Raw genomic sequence first — 22,740 nt, 5'->3', positions numbered from 1 at the left:
CTTGAGAGTGGGAGATTATCCTGGGTTATCTGTATTGGCTCAGTCTAATCACATGAGTTCTGAAAAATGAAGAACCTTCCCTTGCTGTGTCAGAGAGATAAGACAAAGGAGGAGGAGAGATATGAAGCAGAGAATGCCTCAACCTGCCTTTGCTGGCTCTGAAGATGTAGGAAGGATGTATGACCAGCCAGGGGATATAAGTAGCTTCTAGAAGTTTGGAACAGTTCTCATCTGCTGGCCTGCAAGGAAGTGGGAATCTCAGTCCTCAGACTGCAAGGAACGGAATTCTGCCAACAGCCTGAATGAGCAAGGAAAACAGATCCTCCCCTACAGCCTCCAGAAAGGAACATAGGACCCGCCGACACCTCAGTGTTCACCCAGTGAGATCTGTGTCAGACTTCTGACCTACAGAACTATAGGATAATAAATTTGTGTTGTTTAAGTCACTAAATTTGTGGTAGTTTGTTATACTGGCAATACAAAGTTAATACAAATACTAACTTGTTTCCTATAAATGGATAATCATTCCTGGTTTCTATAGAAACATGAAATAATATACATTGTAAGTTATTCAGCACTTCTATTGTCAGACATTGATATTGTTTCAAGTTCTTTACCACTGCACAGAATGCTGTAATAAGCATGACTGTACTTACATTCTTGTGTTCTGGTACTTTTATTTTTTTAGGATAAATTTCCAAAAATGAAATTGCTAAGTCAAAGGCTATTTTTATGTTAGGCTATTTTATATAATTTACAATTATAATAATCCGTGCTAACTTTCTTTTCCAAAAGGTTATAGCAATTCATACTCACACTTGCAATTTATGAAAGTTTTCATCACTGTTAGTCAGGTAGATGTATTAAATGCTTTAGAAACTAGTGCTCCAATCTAAGAGATGGACATGCTTTAAACTTTAGTGCATCTGGGCATGCATGTCCTACATTCAAATAATTATGACAAAAATAAGGTAAGACTATGCACTGCTTCCAAAAAATGTCTTCCCTAATATGTCTTCGATAAGATCATAGATCTTTTAAAATTTTAATATGTAGTATAAGGGTTTGAAGAAACTCTGGCAACTGTTTCCGAAGTCTGACGGTCATTGGGAAGCCAAGAATTGTCACTCAGCAGCCCTTAAATTATTTAATCTAATGTGAGATTAAAAGAAGTAGAGACAATGAGTTCATTTGTCTTCTTGATTCATTTGGCTATGGAAATGATAGCCAAACCTAAGAAAGAGGTAGGGATGAGTCCAGGGAGAATAGTGTACAGCCTTGAGCAGGCTTTGTAGAATTATTTAAATGAAAATGTCTGCTGACTTTAAAAAATGAAATCAAGAATTGTTATGGGAAATGACCTTTTTTCTACCTTGCAGGCTGTTTGATTTTGCCAGTAGAACTCCCTAGATAAAATTTAATTTTAAGCTGAATTTTCTTTATTTGGAAATTTAAATTATCTCAGTATTTAAAATGCTCTGTGTATTTAAAATATTAAATCACTCAAGTGAGGCATTAAGAATTTGGAACTAAAATAAATGAGATAATGAGGAAGTGAAAAACATATTTTTTATAATTAACAGCTCATTTTGAGTTAATTATATAGAATTACCAAAATCTAATTGCAACTTATTTTCTATTATCTGTGGGAAGAATCACAGTCAAGGGAGCTCACATTGCTGCTTTCCTGCATTAATGCTATAGAATGAGAATCAATAATATGTGAGGCCTGAATGACAAATATGAGCAAATAGTAGAGCACAGCTGAGCCAAACCATTGGAAGGTAACTGTCACATGAAAGATGGTAAAGACTTAAAAAGTCACGAGCAATTCTGATTGCTCATAGGTTCTCTGGTTTGTTTTTTAGTTTGCTTGATGTTTGTTCGTCAGCTATGCAAAGATGACCCTTATAAACTAACATTAGTTTTGTAAATCTGCAGATTTCTAAAAATATGACCATTTTTGTATTTTCATATAATAATGAGCAATTCAACGAAAAGTTTATTAAACACCTATTATTTTTAAAAATCTGGCTTGCTAAGTACTGTAGGAAATGTAAGAAGCCCCTAACAGTAGAGTAAGGCAAATATACAAATATTTATCATCTATAAAGAATAGAAGAGCTATGAAAGAAATACAAAGAAATTAAGAAAAAGGTTTTTCTAAGAGGTAATATTTAAGGTAAGTCCTAAAATATAGGATAGAATTTTGATAGTCTATGGGATATATAGAGAGGTGTGTGTGTGTGTGTGTGTGTGTGTGTGTGTTTCTGATGGGGGAAGACATGGAAACAGTCTGAGTAAAGGAAGGAAATCACACAATGAGGCACAGCAGTAAGTATGCTTTAGTATGACCAGAAGAGTTAGGGAAAATGAAACCAAAGATTACATTAGTAAATTAGATTAGATTATGAAAGGGTTTTACTCTCAGGCCAAAGATTATGGACCTGTGTGACTGGAATAATAAAAAACTAAGAAAAAAGAACTGATTTTGTGATGAAGAAGATTAAGTTGATTTAAAGACCATTGGAATAATAATCAAGAATTCCAGGTTTTAGTCTTTCTAATAATTAGCCGTGTGGCTTTAAAAATATTGCTGTGTGCCTCAATCTTCTTGCCTTGTAAATGAGAGTTAAACTGGATTTTACTAAGAGTTTCTTCCATCTCTAACAGTTCATGATTATTAAACAGGTTTCCAGCAAAGCTATCTTTGCCTGGGGGAGGAGGGGGAGGAGGAAGGGCAGGAGTGGGGGAGGATATAAGTAGAAATTTGGATCTAAATTTCCTAAAAGAAATTGAATTTAAAGATTTAAATTTGGGAGTCATCTGCATTGATGTTGCACCTGTGAGAAAAGATACTAATTTCTGGGAAAAAGTTTATAGAGAAATGTAAACAGAACCTTAGAAAATGCCTACATGTGGGAATCTGAAAGAAGAAGAGTGACAATGTGAAAAGTTGAGAAAGAAGCAGCCTGGGGCAGTGTCATGGAAACAAAGGAGAAAAGGCAGAAATGGTACTTTGGAAAGAAATTTGGTTGAGGGAGTATAATTTTAAGAATAGGAATGACCTAAACGTTTTTATAATCTTGGGGAAGTGGCTAGTTAAGGAAGAGATTACAGAAATTCCGTAATTAATGGAGTAGTCCTAGAAAAGGTAGGGGGATCAATTCAAATCACTTGTCAATTTCTCAATTATTTGTGCTGGCTTCTCTTTCTCTGCTTGTACCTGGACCCATACCTTCTTTCTTCTTTCTACACATTCTCCCTATGTAGGCCCTTGACTTTAAATATCATCCATATGCTAATAATTCCCAAATTTATCTCTACAGGCCTGACCTTTCCTCAAGGCATTAAACCCACAGATCTTGTCTACACAACTTCCACTAGACTGTCTCACAGATAGACATCTCACAGATCACAAAGCTAAAACAAATCTTGTGGCCTTTTTCCACCACCCACTCCACATTCAGACTTCGCCATCCCAGACTTCGCCATCTCAAGAATTAATATTAGTTGCTCAAGTCAAAAAATGTTCTTGATTTCTCTCCTTCCTTCCTTCTCCCCTCCAAACAATCTATAAGCACATTCTTTTGTTTCTATTCTACCTCCAAAATATATGCACTCCTCCCACCACAGTCCAAGCCTGGACTTCTGCAGAGGTTTCCTAAGTAGTCCACTTTATTTATTTCTGTTCTTACCACCCCTACAATCCATTTTCCACAGCAGCTGGAAAAATCATTCAAAAATATCAATCTACTTTCTTGCTTTAAACTCTTCAAAGCCCTCAGTGCACAAAGAATAAAATCTGAACTCCTTGGCTGGCTTAGAGTGTTCTACATGATCTGGCTTCTACTTATCTCATCTCATACCACTCTGTGTCTTAAACACGTAGTCATCCCTACACCCATTTTAGTTAAAATTCAAACTTCCTACCATGGCCTTTAGGGCCCTTTATGCTCTACTATCTTGACTTTGCACTTTCTTCCTTGCATCCTATGTTCCAACCATTGGCGTTGGTCTTCTTTCAGTTTCTAGTGCATGCTGCATCATATGTATAGCTGCCTTTAGCACTCTTAACCCTGTTCTTCCTTCTATGAACCTATTTAGATGAGAGCTTAAATATCATCTCCTGAGAGGGTGTTTTCCTGATCACCCTATGTAAAAAGCATGTCTCCCATTGCTCCCTGTTTCAGTACTCTGAAGTCCCGCACACCAACACCTAACTTTAAGCTTCATGAGTGCATAGATCACAATATGTGTTACAGTTGATATATCTTATACATGTTATGCAGATTGTATCTACAGCATATTGTAGGTGCTTATAAAATATTTGTGGAATGGGTTTTTTTAAAGATCCCAATCTTCTCAGTAAAGTAAGAAGGGAGATCATCTACTAAAAATGGTGACAGTAAGGATAGCATCTGGTAGGAGGATGCTTGGAATAGCCTCAAAAGAAGGTATAGGAAGAAGTCATCAAAAGATAATGAATAAGAAGTATTACATCTATAATGTAGAAATTCCCTCGAATTTCTGATTTATCTGATAAGATAAACTACCCCAAATAGGCAACTCTCCAAAAAGTAAACCTCAAATAGCCAGTACATATATAAAATCTTCTCACAACTAATCTTGGAAAAATGAAAATGAAAAACAGCAAAAGTAAAATATTAAGATCAATTTAAACTGATTTTAAATCAATAAATTGGCAAAACTGAAAAGTTTAATATCAAGTGTTAACAAGGCTGTGGGGAAACAGGCCCTTTGATACACTGCTGGTAGGAATGCAAATTGCTAGAGCCACTTTGGTGGTCAATTTGGCAATATCATTTTACAATTATTTTTGGCATAGCAACTCCCCTTCTGATTATCTTCCCCTACCTTCTAACTTCTCTTCATTTCTTTGCTCTTTGTAACTCATAGATAACCTTTTGGCCTAAAGAATTACTCATGCAAAAAGAGAACATTTATCTCTCTCAAAATTCTTTGACAACATGTCTGACTAACGTGGGTGGGGATCACTGCTGTCTACCTTAGACACATTAGACATCATCAGTAAAACTATAAAATAGGGCTCAGAGACATTGCAGCATAAAGCATAACTAAAGTAAAATGAGAAAAAATTGTCCTATTAGTTGAATATTACATAGCTTTGATAATAGAGAAATTTTCAGGGATTAGACTGTGATCTTCATATCTTCTCTCAATTTTTTTTGGAGCTATAATATAAAAATCCCTTTCCTCTTCAGTACTTTCTTCTAGACCCACATTTTAATCTTTTTAAATCCTTCACCTTTTTGATAAATATAAAAATCATCACTTAAAATTACCATATGACCCAACAATTCCACTCCCAGGTAACATACATCCACACAAAGACTTCTGTGTGACTGCTTATGGCATCATTATTCAGAATAGCCAAAAAGTAAAAACAAGCCAAATGTCCAGTAGCTGCTGAATAGGTAAACAAATGTCATATATCCATACAATGTAATATTTGGCAATAAAAAGAAACACAATATTAATACATTCTACAGCAAGGATGAACCTTGACAACATGCTAACTGAAAGAAGGTCATCACAAAGACCACAAATTGTGTCTTTCCATTTATATGAAATGTCCAGAAAAGTCAAATCTATAAATAAAGAATGTAAATTAGTGATTGCCTAATGCGGGTGGTGGGAATGGGGAGGAACTGCAAAACGCATGAGGTTTCTTTTTGGGGTGTTGGAACTGTTATAAAGTTAGATTGTGGTGATGGTTGCACTTACTAAGTGCACCTACTAAACTTACTAAGAATTGCTTTAAATGGGTGAATTTTATAGTATATGTTTAAATTTATCTCAGTAAAACTTTAAAAAATCGTCTTCCATTTTTAGTATTTTTCAATATTCAAAATAAAGATAGCTAAGAACAAAAGAGATAGTACAAAGTTTTGCTTGCTTTCAGACTGCATCAGCCTTTCTGTCTTGCTCCTCAAGATTTTTCTTACCCCTTCCTGTACTTGGGAATTGCTTTTTAAAACTTAGTTCTCCAAGATGGCATCCCATTCTTTATTTATAACAGATACAATGATATGACAAGCAGGAGCAAATACTATTCAAATTCTATTTATGAGACCTATTTCCTGGTGAATGACAATTTTGTTTTAAAAAACTATATAACCAAACATTTTTAAAAGATAAACTGGTGATAAATATATAATTTATTAAACCAAGTTTTCCTTTTTCTTAATTTTAAGCATTATGGGGATGGAAGCACATCCCTCAGTCTCGTGCCTGTTCTATCCGTGCCTTACCATGACCTTACATAGCCTTCAAGAGCAAAGCTTCCTTCTTACATTCCATACTAGTGTACCTCCCTTCTCTACCTTTAGCACAAACACAGGTTTTCAAATAATAGCTATAGATTGAAACATAAGGCTACTTAGAGTTCTCCCAAGCTATTGTCTGCACATGCTTTGTTACTTTGCAGATTGATAGCACTCAAATAGGAAAAGACAAACCTTTGCCCCTTGTATAGCATATCCTTAGAATTAGCTTCTTCATGTGTGATATCTACATGTTCTTGGCTCTGGATAATTTAAATCACATTTGTCATCTTAGAACATAATGAATTTGTGGGATAAGTATTTTCTGAACTGGCAAGTCATAGATTTTTCAGGGTGTTAGATTATTTGGCTGCATAGCATTTTCCCAGGGTCTGGTTTATATGTACATGTGGGTAGAGGATAGAGAGCATCATCTATAGAAATTAGAAAAATCTGAAGAATATTACCCCTACCACTGGTTAAATACAAGGAGCTGGATAACAAATTGTATAAATATTTACACTTTATCAGCTGCACACAAATGAATAACATGGTGGTTTTCCACCTTTTGCTTTAGCATACTTACACAAATCTTTGTGAAAATAATTTTCTCACAGCCAACAATATTAGCGGGATTGGGGAATTGGAAGTTTCAGTGCAGCTTGCTTTGATAACCTCATTTCCAGATTTATTTAGAATAAGAGCTATTTGATTTCTTTTTAGACAGTAACTGCCTGTCCTGTTCCAATCTGAAACATATGGGTTCTTGTCACAATATGGAACAGAGGTGGCATCTTGGATAGTGAACATTGTTTCCCAGGAGAGAGAGAAAAACAGTTGTGCTAGAGGTGTCAGTTGGTTTAAAAATATCATTTATTTTTTAGCATTTTTTGCAAGCCCCAATAAATAGAGATTAGCATGAAGCCTACAAATGCAGATTTAATTATCATATCAAATCTTTGGTAGAATACAAAGGACTGTTTCTGGATATTATGACCTAGTTGATAAAATATGTCCATTCTTGAGTCCTTCTTTCTCTCTACAAATACATAATATTTTTCTGTGAAAGAAATCTGTGAACATATTGCTGTGTTTCATCTGTACAGTTGAAGTATTTGCACATAAGATATTTTGCAGAGGGAAGAGGGAGTAAGAGCTAAGACAAAATGAATGGAGGCCAAAAGCATTTTACCAAAAGCGTCACATTGGCATATAAGACTTTTTTTTTTAAAGATACATTAAATGTCCTTTTTTTAATTTTATACATTGAATTTTACACAATCAATTGGAAAAAAGGTTCTAAGAAAACAATGAAACACAGGTAGAGAATAAATAACTAAAAGACTGATTCTGATTTATTTTCTTTGTGTCCTTAGTACACCATCATGCTACCTTTTTTTTTTTTTAATTTATTTATTTTTGGCTGTGCTGGGTCTTCGTTGCTGCGAGAGGGCTTTCCCTAGTTGCTGCAAGCGGGGGCCACTCTTTGTTGCTGTGCATGGGCTTCTCATTGCGGTGGCTTCTCTTTGCGGAGCACAGGCTCTAGTCGCACGGGCTTCAGTAACTGTGGCGTGTTGGTTTAGTTGCTCCACAGCATGTGGGGTCCTCCTGGACCACGGATCAAACCCGTGTCCCCTGTATTGGCAGGTGGATTCTTAACCACTGCGCCACCAGGGAAGCCCCCACCATGGCATATAAGACTTTTATATGCCTATAAAAGAGTGGAGGCAGCAAGATTAAGACTAGTGATTATTAGGTCAATTTATTTATTCTTGTTTTCAGCAGTCCCAACAGTTCTCTCTGAAAGGATGTAAAGTTTTTAGGTGCCGTAAAAGTTTTTTTTATTTTTAATTAACAGTAGCTTCGGGTGGCTTTTCTAACTGCCTGGATATAGTTTAAAAACTGATTTTTGGATTCAGGACAATTGAATATGCAGAGGACAAACACATATAAATGCAAAAGTTTAAAAATCAAGGCATTCTTTTATTTGTAGAAGTGTGTATTCAGGAACTCTGGGTAGATCGGGTAACTGGGGGGTTATTTGAAGGTAAGATGAAAAGAAATAATGACTTTCTGAGCATACCTTTTGATCATAAAGTGTCTGCGGATATGGTTATGATCTTGATTATCCTGTGGTGGTTTGCTGTAGGTGGATGCCTGTCTCAGAAGAACTGGCTATTACATATGAAACGGTGCTAATTTTTGATAATCTACAGAAAAAAAATTTTATATTGAACTCAACTCATTTGTTTTTCTCTTTCTCCAGTGGTGAAAAGGATTGATTTCTGTGTTGCTTTTGCTATTTGGCATTTTTCTCTTTTGGTAAATAGGGTGTGCAAGCTTTAATCCTTTAACCTTGAATCTGAACCCTTAGCTATTTGATGGAAAGAGAATCTTTCTTTATTATATCATGTGGTATGGTGAAGGATTGTATAGGTCAAGGACAACCAGGGAAACAGAACCAGTAGGAGGTATGTATTATGAGATGTATTGCAAGGAACTGGCTAAGGCAAGTCTGAAGTCCATAAGGCAGGCTGTCAGTAAGGGCAGGCTGGAAATCTCAGGTAAGGGCTGAAGCTACTGTCCACAGTGGGGATTTTTTTCTTTTTCAGGGAAGCCTCAACTCTGCTTTGAAGGCTTCTCAAGAAATTGAATCAGACCCATCAAGATTGCCTAAGATTTTATGGATTTTAATCACATCTGTAAAATACCTTCACAACACCACCTAGTTTAGTGTTTGATTTATGAACTGTAGCCTAGCCAAGTTGACATATAAATAAGACCATCACAGTCTACCCCTTGTCAACTTGGCGCCCATACGCACTTCCTTAAACTGTATTTAATCTCTAAATAGAGATAATAAAAAAGGAGTACTCCCACATAACGTGATACAACTATCCCAAATACAACTCAGAACATCCTTTCCCCAGAAGAGGATGTGAAGTCCTTGGGTGATGGTCACTCTTCTCCTTGATATCCTTTCATTTCAATGTTGTGATGTAAAGTTAATTATTATTAACACATCTTAGGTGATAAAGGAATAAGATAGGAGAGAAAACAAAAATATTTGGTTAATATACTTATACAAACATATTTATAACAAAATAAGGAAGAAATACTCAGCTACTACAGTCCTTATTTCTGCAACTGACCACATGGCTATAGCTGGTATTTATAACTACTTTGTTCCACTACCCATTCCATATTCCCTTTGCTGTCAGCGAACACTTCAGCTAGTCGTGGTTCTTTGTCTGGTGGGGTGACCCAAAACTTCACTCCTGAAGGGGTGGACTATTAACAGTCGTGCCTGAATTGGATTTCTGTAGCCTCCCATTGACTTGTAATCATAGGGCACCCTAAGGGAGCTCCTGTATTCCAAACATATTTCTCCTTATCTCCATTGTGTAATAGCAGCTCATTTCCCTCTCAGTAGTTATGATCAGTTACCCTAGCCTGTACAGTAACCCTTTTATTTGTCTGATAATTCAGAGGCATGAGGAGCCCAAAGTGGTTGGGTGGCAGTGTCATCTTCCAGTTCAGTGGAATCACTGTGGTGTCTCCTAGTAGAAACATTCCTCCCTTTGGAACTAAGACCTCTAGACCAATAGACCCTAAGTTCATGGGGAAGGAAAGCAAAAAACTTGCTAACGGATCACTCTGGTCAGTGGTGAGTGGGCTACTTCCATTTCCATCTTCTTTCTTGGACTTGTGAATCACGGCTATGGGAGAAACAGCACCACATACTGCATACTGATTTAAAGCATATTTAGAGCATCCTGGAGGACCTTTCTTCAGCCCCACAAGGTATTGCCTCCAAGCTGGCATTGTTGCAAGTCATTAAAGGCCACTTCATTGTTCTTCAGGAGAGCTGCTTCAGGATAATGGGGGATATGCTAAGACAAGTGAATTCCATAAGCATGGGCATATTGTACTATTTAACTTGCTGTGAAGTAAGTTTTTTTTTTTGAAGGAATATTTAATAATTTATTAATAAACATGAGCTATGAGAGACAAATGTATTATAGGAATGAAAATACTGTAAATATAAAACTTATAATAGAATTCTAAAGGCCTTTTTTTTGGGGGGGAAGCACTGGACAAATAAGTGATTCCTGCATCATGCACAGCTTCCTCAACACCCAGCTCCCTTAGCAATGTGGGCTTCTCCAGCATCAGGCTCCAAGCAGCACTCAGCGGCCAGCAGCTTTCCCCAATACTCCCCTCTCCCCTCTAGGCTGTTTTGTAGCAGAGTTCCTCTGGTGAGACATCATCCTTTGAACAGAACTCCCAGACACTCTAGAGGAGGCATTGAAAGACTACGGCCTGCATGCCAAATCGAGCCACCAGGTGTTTTTGTAAAGTTTCACTGAAACCTAGCTACAGCCATTCCTCTAGTCAGTACCGGGAAGTTTCGCATTCCAACTGCGGAACTGAGTAATTGTGACAGAGACTGTATGTCCCACAAAGCCTACAATATTTACCATTTGGCCTTTACAGAAAAGTTTGCCAACCCTTGTCCGAGAAGATGGATTTCTAGCAAGATCATAGGTCAGATTTCCAGAAAGTTCTGTTGGCCGTGCTCCCTCCAATAAAATCTGAATCTAACCTCTGTGAGTGAAGGCTTCATCTTCATGAGTCTAGCTCAGCACCTAGGGGTGGTAACTGCTCTTTCTATCTACTCTTTCTATATTCTCCAGAGTTCCATGTACCTCTTGCTAGCCAATCACTCATGACTTCAATTCCATGTTATAATTAATCATTCCTAATGTTAAACATTTCCTGTTCAAATAATTCTATAATGTCTCTCTCCTCACTGGACCTTGACTGATATACAATGAATATTATTTTTCCTCCCTTTAGTAAGTTCTTTTATCAGAGGCAATGCTGTGTAAAATACCATGATGATAAATAAACCATTCTGTAGATCCATGGATGGTAATTTTGGTATAAGCAATGTGGGCACAGAAGACAAATCCATATCTAGAGTAAATGTCTATTCCAGTAAGATATATCTCCAGCCCCCTGACAGCTACTAATACTAGATACCTACAATCTATAAATTGAAAAAAGACAGAGGGAAAAATTAAACATAAACAAAAGCATAAGGCTAGAATGAATACTGTAGTACTAGATTAGAGTTGGAGACATTAGTATATATACATGTTTATGTACTGTCTTAGTCTGTTCAGGCTGCCATAACCAAATACCAAAGACTAGGTGGCTTAAACAAAAATAATTTATTTTCTCACAGTTCTGGAAGCTGAAAGTGTGAAATCAGAGTACCAGCATGTTCATGTTCTGGTGAGGGCTCTCTTCTTGGCTTGCAGATGCCTGCCTTTTCACTGTGTCCTCACATGGTGGAGAGAGAGTGAGCAAGATCTCTGGTGTCTCCTCTTATGATGGCACTACTCCCATCATAGAGCATCACTCTCATAACCTAAACCTAATTACTTCCCCAGAGGCCCCCATCTCCAAATACCAATACCATCACATTGGGGGTTAGGGCTTCAACATATGAATTTTAGGGGTAGGGGGACATAATTCATTGTGTGTGTGTGTGTGTGTGTGTGTGTGTGTGTGTGTGTGTGTTCACACAGAGATGGATGTGTGTGTGTGTATATATATATATATATATATATATATATATACACACATACACATATAGGTTAGTATACATAATATATATTTCCTATGCTGAGAGGTCCTGGCTGGAAGCAGTGATACAGAGTAGCAATGAGCACACCCAGCACATAGGTCTTGGTTTCTAAATACCATTCTCCAGTAAAATAAACCAGGACTCCTAAGAAAAATGCCTAATTAGAAGGATGGGACAAAGAAAAGATGAGCCTGAAGCCAGAAAGAAAGAAAGTACTCAAAAACCAAAAGGATGATGGAATGTCAAGGGGACAGAGGAGCTAACCTAAAAGAGCCTCCAATGGCCCAAAGTGGAACAATTTGATCAACAAAACAAATAGTGTGATACTAGATTACAACCCAAAGTATAAAATAACCATAGATGAGTCCATACTGATATAAATGGATGATCAATGAATAAGTAAATGAAAGAAAAGGGACAGATCTTTCTTCAGAAGAATTCCAAATAATTTAAGTAAATACTTCCCTCTCTGGGATGTAGAGCTTGAACTTCACTCTGCTTGAGTGTAACTTAGTGACTCACCCCAAGGAATAAGAAGGATTTGGAAAGGAGGAAAGCCATACTTTACAGTGGAGAAATATGGTGAATACTACCTTAATCAAATTATCAAGACTAACATCACCAATGAATAGTCATGTAGATATCATGTAACCCCTCATATGTTGTGATAAGGAATGAACTTCACCTCTGTAGTTTTCTTCCCAAACACTAATAGCATTGTACTTATGGTGGTGGAAACAAAGACAAGTCCAGTTTGAGGAACATTGTACAAAATACCTGACCATTTCCCCCCAAAACTGGTCAAGTAAAGTCATGAAAGACTGAGCAAATGTCACAGGCCAAAGGAAACTAAGAAGACATGATGACTAAATGCAGTGTGGAATATCCTGGAACAACAACAGTAAGTGTAAAACCTGGTGAAATCCAAATGGTCTAGGGTGCAGTTAATGGTTATGCACCAATGTTGTTTTCATAGTTTCAACAAATGTACCATACTATTGTAAGATGTTAACATTTTTTTAACATCTTTATCAGAGTATAATTGCTTTACAATGGTGTGTTAGTTTCTGCTTTATAACAGAGTGAATCAGCTATACATATACATATATCCCCATATCCCCTCCCTCTTGCATCTCCCTCCCACCCTCCCTATCCCACCTGTCTAGGTGGTCACAAAGAACGGAGCTGATCTCCCTATGCTGAAGTGAGAGAGTGGCATGGACTTATATATACTACCAAAAGATGTTAACTTTTAAAAACCTTTTATTTGTTTGTTTATGTTCCCCCGAACTGTATTCTGTTAAATTAGATCAATTTCTTAATACCATTAACATACTATCTTGATTAATATAGCTTTGTTGTTGTTGCTACTGTTTTCTTCCAGTTTTATTGAGATATAATTGACATACAGCACTGTATAAGTTTAAGGTGTACATCATAAGGATTTGACGTACATACATCATGAAGTTATCACAAAAATTTGGTGAACATCCATCCTCTCAAAGAAATAGAAAAAAATTTTTCTTATGATGAGAAATCTGAGGATTTACTCTAACAACTTTCATGTATAACATATGGTGTTATGTATGAAGCAGCGTTAATTATATTTATCATATTGTACATTACATCCCTAGTACTTGTTTATCTTACCTGCAAGTTTGTAACTTTTGACTGCCTTCATCAAGTTCCCCCCAACACACACCTCCCTCCTCTGGGAACCACAAATCTGATCTAAGAGTTTGTTTCTTTGTTTACTTTGAAGTATGATAGACATACAACACTGTTAGTTCCTCTTACACACCATAGTGATTTGGTAGTGCTATACATTTCAAAATGAGCACCACAACAAGTGTAGTTACAATGTCACCATACATAGTTATTAACTAGATTCCCCACATTGTATATTTCATACATGTGACTCATTTATTTTGAAACTGGAAGTTTGTACCTATTAATCTCCCCACCCATTTCTTCCCCCAACCTCCATCCTTTGACAACCACCTGTTTGTTCTCTATATCTATAACTCCATTTCTGTTTTGCTATGTTTGTTCATTTGTTTTGTTTTTTAGATTCCACATATAAGTGATATCATACAGTATTTGTCTTTCTGTGTCTGACTTATTTCACTAAGCACAATACTCTCTAGGTCCATCCATGTTGTTGTAAATGACAAGATTTCATTCTTTTTAATTGCTATGTAACATTCCATCATATATATAGCTTATTTATTCAGTCATCTATTGATGGACACTTGGGTTTTCCATATCTTGGCTATTGTAAATAATCCTGCAATGAACATAGGGGTGCATGTATCTCTTCAAATAGTGTTTTCGTTTCCTACAGATATATACCCAGGAGTGCAATTGCTTGATCATATAGTAGTTCTATTTTCAATTTATTGAGGAATCTCCATACTGTTTTTCATAGTGGCTGCACCAGTTGTATTCCCACCAATACTACATGAGTGTTCCCTTTTCTGCACATCCTTGCCAACACTTGTTATTTGGCATCTTTTATTAATAGCCATGTTGAGGTGATATTTCACGGTGGTTTTGATTTGCATTTCCCTGATAATTAGTAATTTTGAGCATCTTTTCATTTGTCTGTTTGCATCTGTATGTCTTCTTTGGAGTAATGTCTATTCATGTCTTCTGCCCATTTTTTAATTGGGTTGTTTTTTTTTATGTTGAGTTGTATGAGTTCTTTGTATATTTTGGATATTAACTCATCAGATACATCATTTGCAAATATCTTCTCCCATTCAGTAGGTGGCCTTTTCATTTTACTGATAGTTTCCTTACTGTCCAAAAGCTTTTGTTTGATAAAATCCCATTTGTTTATTTTTGTTTTTGTTTCCCTTGCCTGAGGAAACATATCCGAAAAAAAATATTGCTAAGACTGATGTCAAAGAGCATACTGTTTATGTTTTCTTCTAGAAGTTTTATTATTTCAGGTCTTACATTTAAGTCTTTAATCCATTTTGAATTTATTTTTGTGCATGGTATGAAAGAGTAGTCCAGTTTGATTCTTCGGCATGTAGCTGTCCAGTTTTCTCAACATTATTTATTGAATAGGCTGTCTTTTCACCATTCTATGTTCTTGCCTCCTTTGTCATAGATTAATTGCCTATATAAGTGTGGGTTCAGTACTGGGCTCTCTATTGTATTCCATTGATCTGTGTGTCTTTGAAACTCCCCTGGAAATCTAAAATTATTCCAAGCTAAAAACTTTATTTTTTAAAACAGGAAAGTATAAAGACATAATAATATGCAAATGAATCAGAGAAAGTGGGGGTTTTTTTGTTTTTTTTTATTTTAATGTGGTCAAATTTATCAGTTTTTTCCCCCCAATGAGTAACAATGTTTATTTATTTATTATTTTTTCCACTTTCACCAATGGGCAGATCATCCAAAATGAAAATAAATAAGGAAACACAAGCTTTAAATGATGCATTAAAAAAATTTTTTTTAATGATACATTAAACAAGATGGACTTAATTGATATTTATAGGACATTCCATCCTATAAAACAGAATACACTTTCTTCTCAAGTGCTCATGGAACATTCTCCAGGGTAGATCATATCTTGGGTCACAAATCAAACCTTGGAAATTTAAGAAAATTGAAAGTGTATCAAGTATCTTTTCCGACCACAATGCTATGAGACTAGGTATCAATTACAGGGAAAAAATCTGTAAAAAATACAAACACATGGAGGCTAAACAATACACTACTTAACAACCAAAAGATCACTGAAGAAATCAAAGAGGAAATCAAAAAATACCTAGAAACAAATGACAATGAAAACACGATAACCCAAAACCTATGGGATGCAACAAAAGCAGTTCTAAGAGGGAAGTTTATAGCAATGCAATCCTAACTCAAGAAACAAGAAACATCTCAAATAAACAACCTAACCTTACACCTAAAGCAATTAGAGAAAGAAGAACAAAAAAACCCCCAAAGTTAGCAGAAGGAAAAAATCATAAAGATCAGATCAGAAATAAATGAAAAAGAAATGAAGGAAATGATAGCAAAGATCAATAAAACTAAAAGCTGGTTCTTTGAGAAGATAAACAAAATTGATAAACCATTAGACTTATCAACAAAGAAAGGGAGAAGACTCAATAGAGTTAGAAATGAAAAAGGAGAAGTAACAACTGACCCTGCAGAAATACAAAGGATCATGAGAGATTACTACAAGTAACTCTATGCCAATAAAATGGACAACCTGGAAGCAATGGACAAATCTTAGAAAAGCACAACCTTCCGAGACTGAACCAGGAAGAAACAGGAAATATAAACAGACCAATCACAAGCACTGAAATTGAGACTGTGATTAAAAATCTTCCAACAAACAAAAGCCCAGGACTAGATGGCTTCACAAGCAAATTCTATCAAACATTTAGAGAAAAGCTTAACACCTATCCTTCTCAAACTCTTCCAAAATATAGCAGAGGGAGGAACACTCCCAAACTCATTCTATGAGGCCACCATCACCCTGATACCAAAACCAGACAAAGATGTCACAAAGAAAGAAAACTACAGGCCAATATCACTGATGAACATAGATGCAAAAATGCTCAACAAAATACTAGCAAACAGAATCCAACAGCACATTAAAAGGATCATACACTATGATCAAGTGGAGTTTATCCCAGGAATGCAAGGATTCTTCAATATACGCAAATAAATCAAGGTGATACACCATATTAACAAATTGAAGGAGAAAAACCGTATGATCATCTCAATAGATGCAGAAAAAGCTTTCAACAAAGTTCAACACCCATTTGTGATAAAAACCCTCCAGAAAGCATAGGTTTTAAAAAAAAAAATTCATCTTGGTTTTACAGTGTATTAATTAGTCCATGACTTCTTAGTGTGATCTAATGGTAGCTGCACTGCTTTAACAATAAGAAAAGGTGGGATTGTAAACAGAACTTCAATGCACTGAATCTCAGTGACACTTACTAAAATGCCCTCCATAGAATACTAATGTCAAGTGTTTTGGTTTTTATTTGCTTATTTGCTTCCTTGTAAAATGATACACAGAAATTAGTTTGGCTGAGCTGGAAGGGTAAAAAAAAGCACAACTTGAGCTTACTGCTCATGGAGAATGAGAAAGATGAGTAATTATTTCTAATTCCTTGTGGCTTGGTAAAGGGATTATATAATCTTTGTTCTTTGTTAGTAAAGTAAAGGGCAAAAATTCTGGATGGTGTAAGAAAGGAATGGTTTTATTAAAGAAATCAAAAGGTCTTGCAGTTCATCCAGAGAGCCAGCCCAGGAACTCATAAAGAGAACCAGAAAAGGCTCTAGTTCTGCTTGAATGTGAAAGTTTTAGGCATGAGGTTGTTTACTATTCTGATAAACTGTAGAAATTTTGCTCTATTTGTCTTTCAATCATAAGTGTTTTATGTGAAAGCAAGTGTCTTTGAGGCAAAAGTAGGAAAGGATACCATTTTAAACTCTACCTCATTAGAAAGTTTGATGAGCTTCTAGAACAAAATAAACGAAGAAACTAATATAAAAGGAATCTGGAAATATAAGATTCCAAGCAAGGATGTAGATTTTAGAAATTTCCTCCTTTCTTAACATGAAAGGCACTATCAGGTAGGTGGCAAGTAGAAAAGTATGTCAATATAAAGAGGAAAAACAATCTCTGTTCTACCATACTTATACAGTAGAAATTTTACATTTTTTTAAGGTTAAATGTATATTTTAGAATTGGAGGCAATCAATATGTTTATACTCCTTTTTTTTTTTTTTTTTTAAGTGAGTCAGCTAGTTAGCATTTCTTACCTTGGCTTTCCTATGGGTTTTATTTATTATTTTTATTGAAGTATACTTGATGTACAGTATTATATGTTACTGGTAACCACTAATTTGTTCTATATATCTGTGAGTCTGTTTCTTTTTTGTTATATTCACTATTTTGTTGTATTTTTTAGATTCTACATATAAGTAATATCATACAGTATTTCTCTTTGTCTGACTTATTTCACTTAGCATAATACCCTCCAAGTCCATCCATGTTGTTGCAGATGGTAAAATTTCATTCTTTTTTATTGGCTGAGTAGTGTTCCATTGTGTGTATATATATATATATGTGTGTATATGTGTGAGTATATATATATGTACACACATACACACACACACACACACCCCCCACATCATCTTTATCCATTCATCTGTTGATGTACACTTAGGTTGCTTCCATATCTTGGCAATTGTAAATAATGCTGCTATGAACATTGGATGCATCTATATTTTTGAGTTAGTGTTTTTGTTTCTTTCAGATATATACTCAGGAGTGGAATTGCTGGGTCATACAGTAGTTCTATTATTAGTTTTTTGAGAGAGAAATTGTGCTTCTTGAAAAGTTATAAGTAAATAATAAAAACCAGAGTATAAAGATGGAATTTTACAGTTTTAGAGCTTAAAGAACCTGTAGAAGCATAGTCCAAATCTCATTTTATCAGTGTGTAAACTAAATAAAGAAATTTGAAAAAGGATAAATTCAGTTACCACTAGGTATATGTCCAACAATTTTAAATCACAAAAGTAGTAAAGAAAATGTTTAAGTTCTAGCAGAATCAAGAAAATCTCCTGTTGTCTTCTGTGAGAATGGAGTTCATCAGGTTAGTTGATGATTCTCTTATATTCATTTGGAGGTATATAGAATTGACATAGTTCATAAGAAAGTAGGCTATCATTAGAACCTCTGTCTATACTGTTATTAAAAATAAACCTGTTGAGACTTTTCAAATCTAATTATTCATTAAATGTGAAAGTATGACTATAGGTCAGATTTAAGAGAAAAGGCACTCTCACTTGTTGTCGTTATACTGGAGAGTATTTGGTTAAAATCAAAGAGAAAGGACCCTGGAAATTTTATTTCACTCTAAGATGTCTTGACTGCCTCATGTTAGCATTTCATATCCTAAAAGGAGATGAAGACAACCAGTAGAGTTGACATAGTCATCCTACTTCTGACAAATGAAAAATTCATGATAATTAGATATGTAACCAAAACTTAAGAAAGGCAGAGAAAAGAGAAGCATGCTTTTCTGATCTGAAATTCAAAAGTATAAGAGTTGAAAGAGCTGGGAAACTATCAAAAGTATAATTCTAACCATTCAAACATAATTAATTGAGGAATTAAGAGAGGATTCTTTAGATCATGACTGCAAAAATAGGAAGATATGTCTAAGGGTAAGGTTTAAGAGGATTTCAAAGAACAGTAAGAATACTGTAAAATATACTAAAGTCCAAAATAGGTTTAAGATTTTAAAACATGTCATGAATGACTGGAGTAGCTTATTTGATTTTGTTTAAAGGATTAAGGGCAAATCAAGAACAGCCTTATTATTTAGGACCTATGATGTGTTAACACATAGCAAAGAGTGTTCCAGTTGCTATTATTATTTTTTTATAATTATTATTATTAATATTATTATGTATTATTATTACACTACCCCATTACTATTTTTCTTCACAAGATGAATGATCTTTGGTCTAGAAAGAGCAGAACAATGGTTCGTACATGAAAACTGAAGCAAAAGATAGGTGAGGAGTTTACATACATACTTGGATATAGATGTATAAATTCAACTCTTCCAGCTTAGTTTATATACATCTCAGGGTAGTAAAAGTTCCTGTAAATAAGGCTGCTAAATGTTAATTGGTAACCTTGAAGATTTATGGAAAACTATGGAGGTACCAGGAGGCTAGACGGTTAAAGTTCAGTAAAAAAAAATTTTAAAACGATGGATTCTGCATATCATATGCCAATGAACTAGACATTGATTCTGAACATGATTCTTAATTATAAAATTATTTATGATCTAAGAAATTAGATTGAATACATGGTTACCACTCTCTCCTACAGAATACCACTAAGGTGACCAAAAGAGTTGTTTGAAAAACCCACATTTATACCTTTCTTCTTACCCATTTCAAGTAGATTTGTGTCCTGTTGCTCAAGTCAAAAACTACATAAACCACCTTGACTTTATTTCCCTTCTTCCTTCACCCTCCATATCTGGTTCATTAGTAAGTCCTATTGACCCTACTTCTAAAATTATCCACGTTCTGTCAAATTCCCTCCATTTCCATTTTCTACTCTAATCCACACTACCACCATTTCCACTTCCACCCAGATTATTGCAGTTGCCTGCTGACTGATGTTCCTATTTCTGCTTGAAACTCCTACAACCCATCCTTCTTAGAGCATATGTCAGAATCATGTCAGTCCTCTGCTGAAAACCCTCTAATGGCTTCCAATTATACTTGAAATACAAATCCAAACGCTGCAAGGCCCTACATGAAGTGGTCCTTGTGTACCTCTCTGAGCTCGTTGTATACAGCTGTCACTCTGCTCAGGATATTCCAGCCACAGTGGCCTTTCAGTTTCTCAAATATGCTAAGCTTATTTTCACCCCAGTCCCTTTGTACTGGCAGGTTCCTCTGCCTGGAATGGTCTGTCCCTAGATTCTTACATGATTGGCTTCTTATTCATCAAGGAAAAAACAGTCAGTTGTCACTTCTCATTTTGTATACTGATAAAAATTAAAGAATGATAACACCCATGCTTGTAGGGCTGCAGGGAAAATTATAATATGCTATCTGGTGAAAATATAGATTGTTTTGTAAAGCAAGCTGACTCCACAGTTAAAATTGAAAATATAAAACTAAATGAAGGTAAAAGCACAACATATTAAAACTTGTGGGATGCAGATAAAACAGTGTTTAGAGGTAATCTTATAGATAGGTGTTATTTAGTCCTTTCATGGAGGTATGGGAACTAAAATCCATGTTACAGGAGAAATAACGGAGGAAACTAAGGATATTCAACCCCAACCTATTAAATCACGATAACCATCGATGGGGCCCAGGAATCTGTATTTTCAGAAAGCTCCCAGGAGATTCTGCTGTCTAGTTTGGGAACCAACTAGAGAAAAATCCTTTCTATGCTCAGGTTGTGCTTGTTACGTGAATTACTTTATAATTCTTACATGTCCTACTATAATGTAACTGATGAACAGTAAACATTTTATTATAATGCTATTATTGTCATTATCTTTAGCAAATAGTATTTACATACTTTTATGACCACTAGAGATTCAAAGCTGTATCAGAATTGCCTTTTCTTTCCAGAACAGGTATGTGCCAAAGGTGGCTGAGTAGTGCTATCTGAAGTCAACCTTTTTTGAACCATGGCTTCTCATCCGTTGATTTTGTGCTTGCACAGCCTTTGAGCAATGTAAAAGGAAGTTGCATCTCTAAATGAATGAGCTGATAGACATAATAAGCTGTCATGATTTGTTTTTCATGGCCAAGTGGTTATGATATGTTCATACTTAGCAACTCCCTGTTCTGACCTCTCACTTATCCCCAACAAGAAATTCAGCATGACACCTAGCAGTAAGGTTTTTGATGAAACACACTGCACAGAAGCCTTTGCAAAACAGCACAACTCAACAGAGATCAATTTTAAATTTTAGCAGAATTTTAAAACTATGGTTCATCTGGTAACTATATAGTAACACCAATAGCAAGAAACGTTATATGAGAAAAACATGCAAAAAGGACTGTCTTTGTGTAAATTATATATAACTATTAACATTAAGGTAGCATGATTGATTTCCTTTAAATGAGTCATGCTGAGGTAATTAAAGGCTTTCATTTTATCCTTATACTCTGGGGCTTTTCATACTGTTGGAGGGTTCTGGGTCAAATGGGTGCCAGGCCATGGCCCATACAAACTATAATAAAACCACAATTTTATAGCTCAAAGCTGGCTGCTCTAATTATGGGTCCTTTTCAATGTTTTCTTTAAACCCCTCTAAAATGCTATCTTTTCTATTTGCCAGCTTTCTATTTTTACATTCTCATTTACTTCAGTGGGTGATGGTTCTATGAATAGGACCCACTGGCAAAAAAAAAAGGGGGGGTGGGGAGGGATTTCAAAATTGCTATTCATTTACCCAAAGCTTCCTGCTGTCAGTGGCTGTGAGCCAGTTCTGAGACCCCTGTGGTAGAGAATGGTGTGTATATACTTATGGTCATATTGAGTGTATGAAAACATAAAAGATCTTGTAGCATGCTGATGTGCCCAGGATTTTTATAGAAAGTTTGATTCTGAGTCTCACATTGCCAGTTTGGTTTTCCCCTTATATAATAATCAAAGCTCTAGAGGGAGATTCTTCATTCTGTTTGGTCCAAGGAGATGAGAAAGCCTGTTGACCTCTTGCTAATTGGTATTACTCAGTAGTCAGACCCCAAAACACATGATTCTGTAAATGCCAGAAAATGGGTTATTTTCGTGATGATTGTTGATCAGGCAAGGTTAATGTGAGTTTCTTAAATGGGCAAAAGGGAAAGGCAAATTGGAATTGGAACTCGTGATAAATTCTGAAGGTGTTTATTGGAAGGCAAGTTTACTTTCCTTCAATAAATGGAGAATAGGAATTCCCTTTCATGTAAACGATGTAGTCTGATCTCGGAAAATTTGGATGGTATTTTTGAAGTTTGTCACAAAACTTTTGTTGAGAATGCAGGAACAGGGCTCCTTTTTATACATACTATTATCAGTGGTAAGAGCCAGAAGACTTCCTACTGTATCCTCTGACTGAAATTTAGGAGCTACCTTTAGTTAGTTGAATGTTCATAGTAACTTTATTTACTATCGTCCAAACCTGGAGACCACACAAAGGACCTTCAGTGGGTGCATGGATAAACAAACTGTGGTAAGTTCATACAATGGAATACTAC

At 35.6% G+C, this 22,740-nt stretch overlaps 1 protein-coding gene across 4 annotated transcripts in view; it reads left to right on the top strand.

The window, feature by feature from the left end:
* KIAA1328 overlaps positions 1 to 22,740 on the top strand; it is a gene marked incomplete at both ends in the record, with an annotated part of 383,031 nt that overhangs the window by 257,716 nt on the left and 102,575 nt on the right. The gene's annotated exons all lie outside the window — the stretch shown is intronic.

This window comes from Leucopleurus acutus (assembly GCF_964270905.1).
Source record: "Leucopleurus acutus genome assembly, chromosome: 13".
Taxonomy (NCBI): domain Eukaryota; kingdom Metazoa; phylum Chordata; class Mammalia; order Artiodactyla; family Delphinidae; genus Leucopleurus; species Leucopleurus acutus.
Note: the sequence above shows the minus strand (reverse complement) of the source record. Positions and strands in the feature narration are given on the sequence as shown.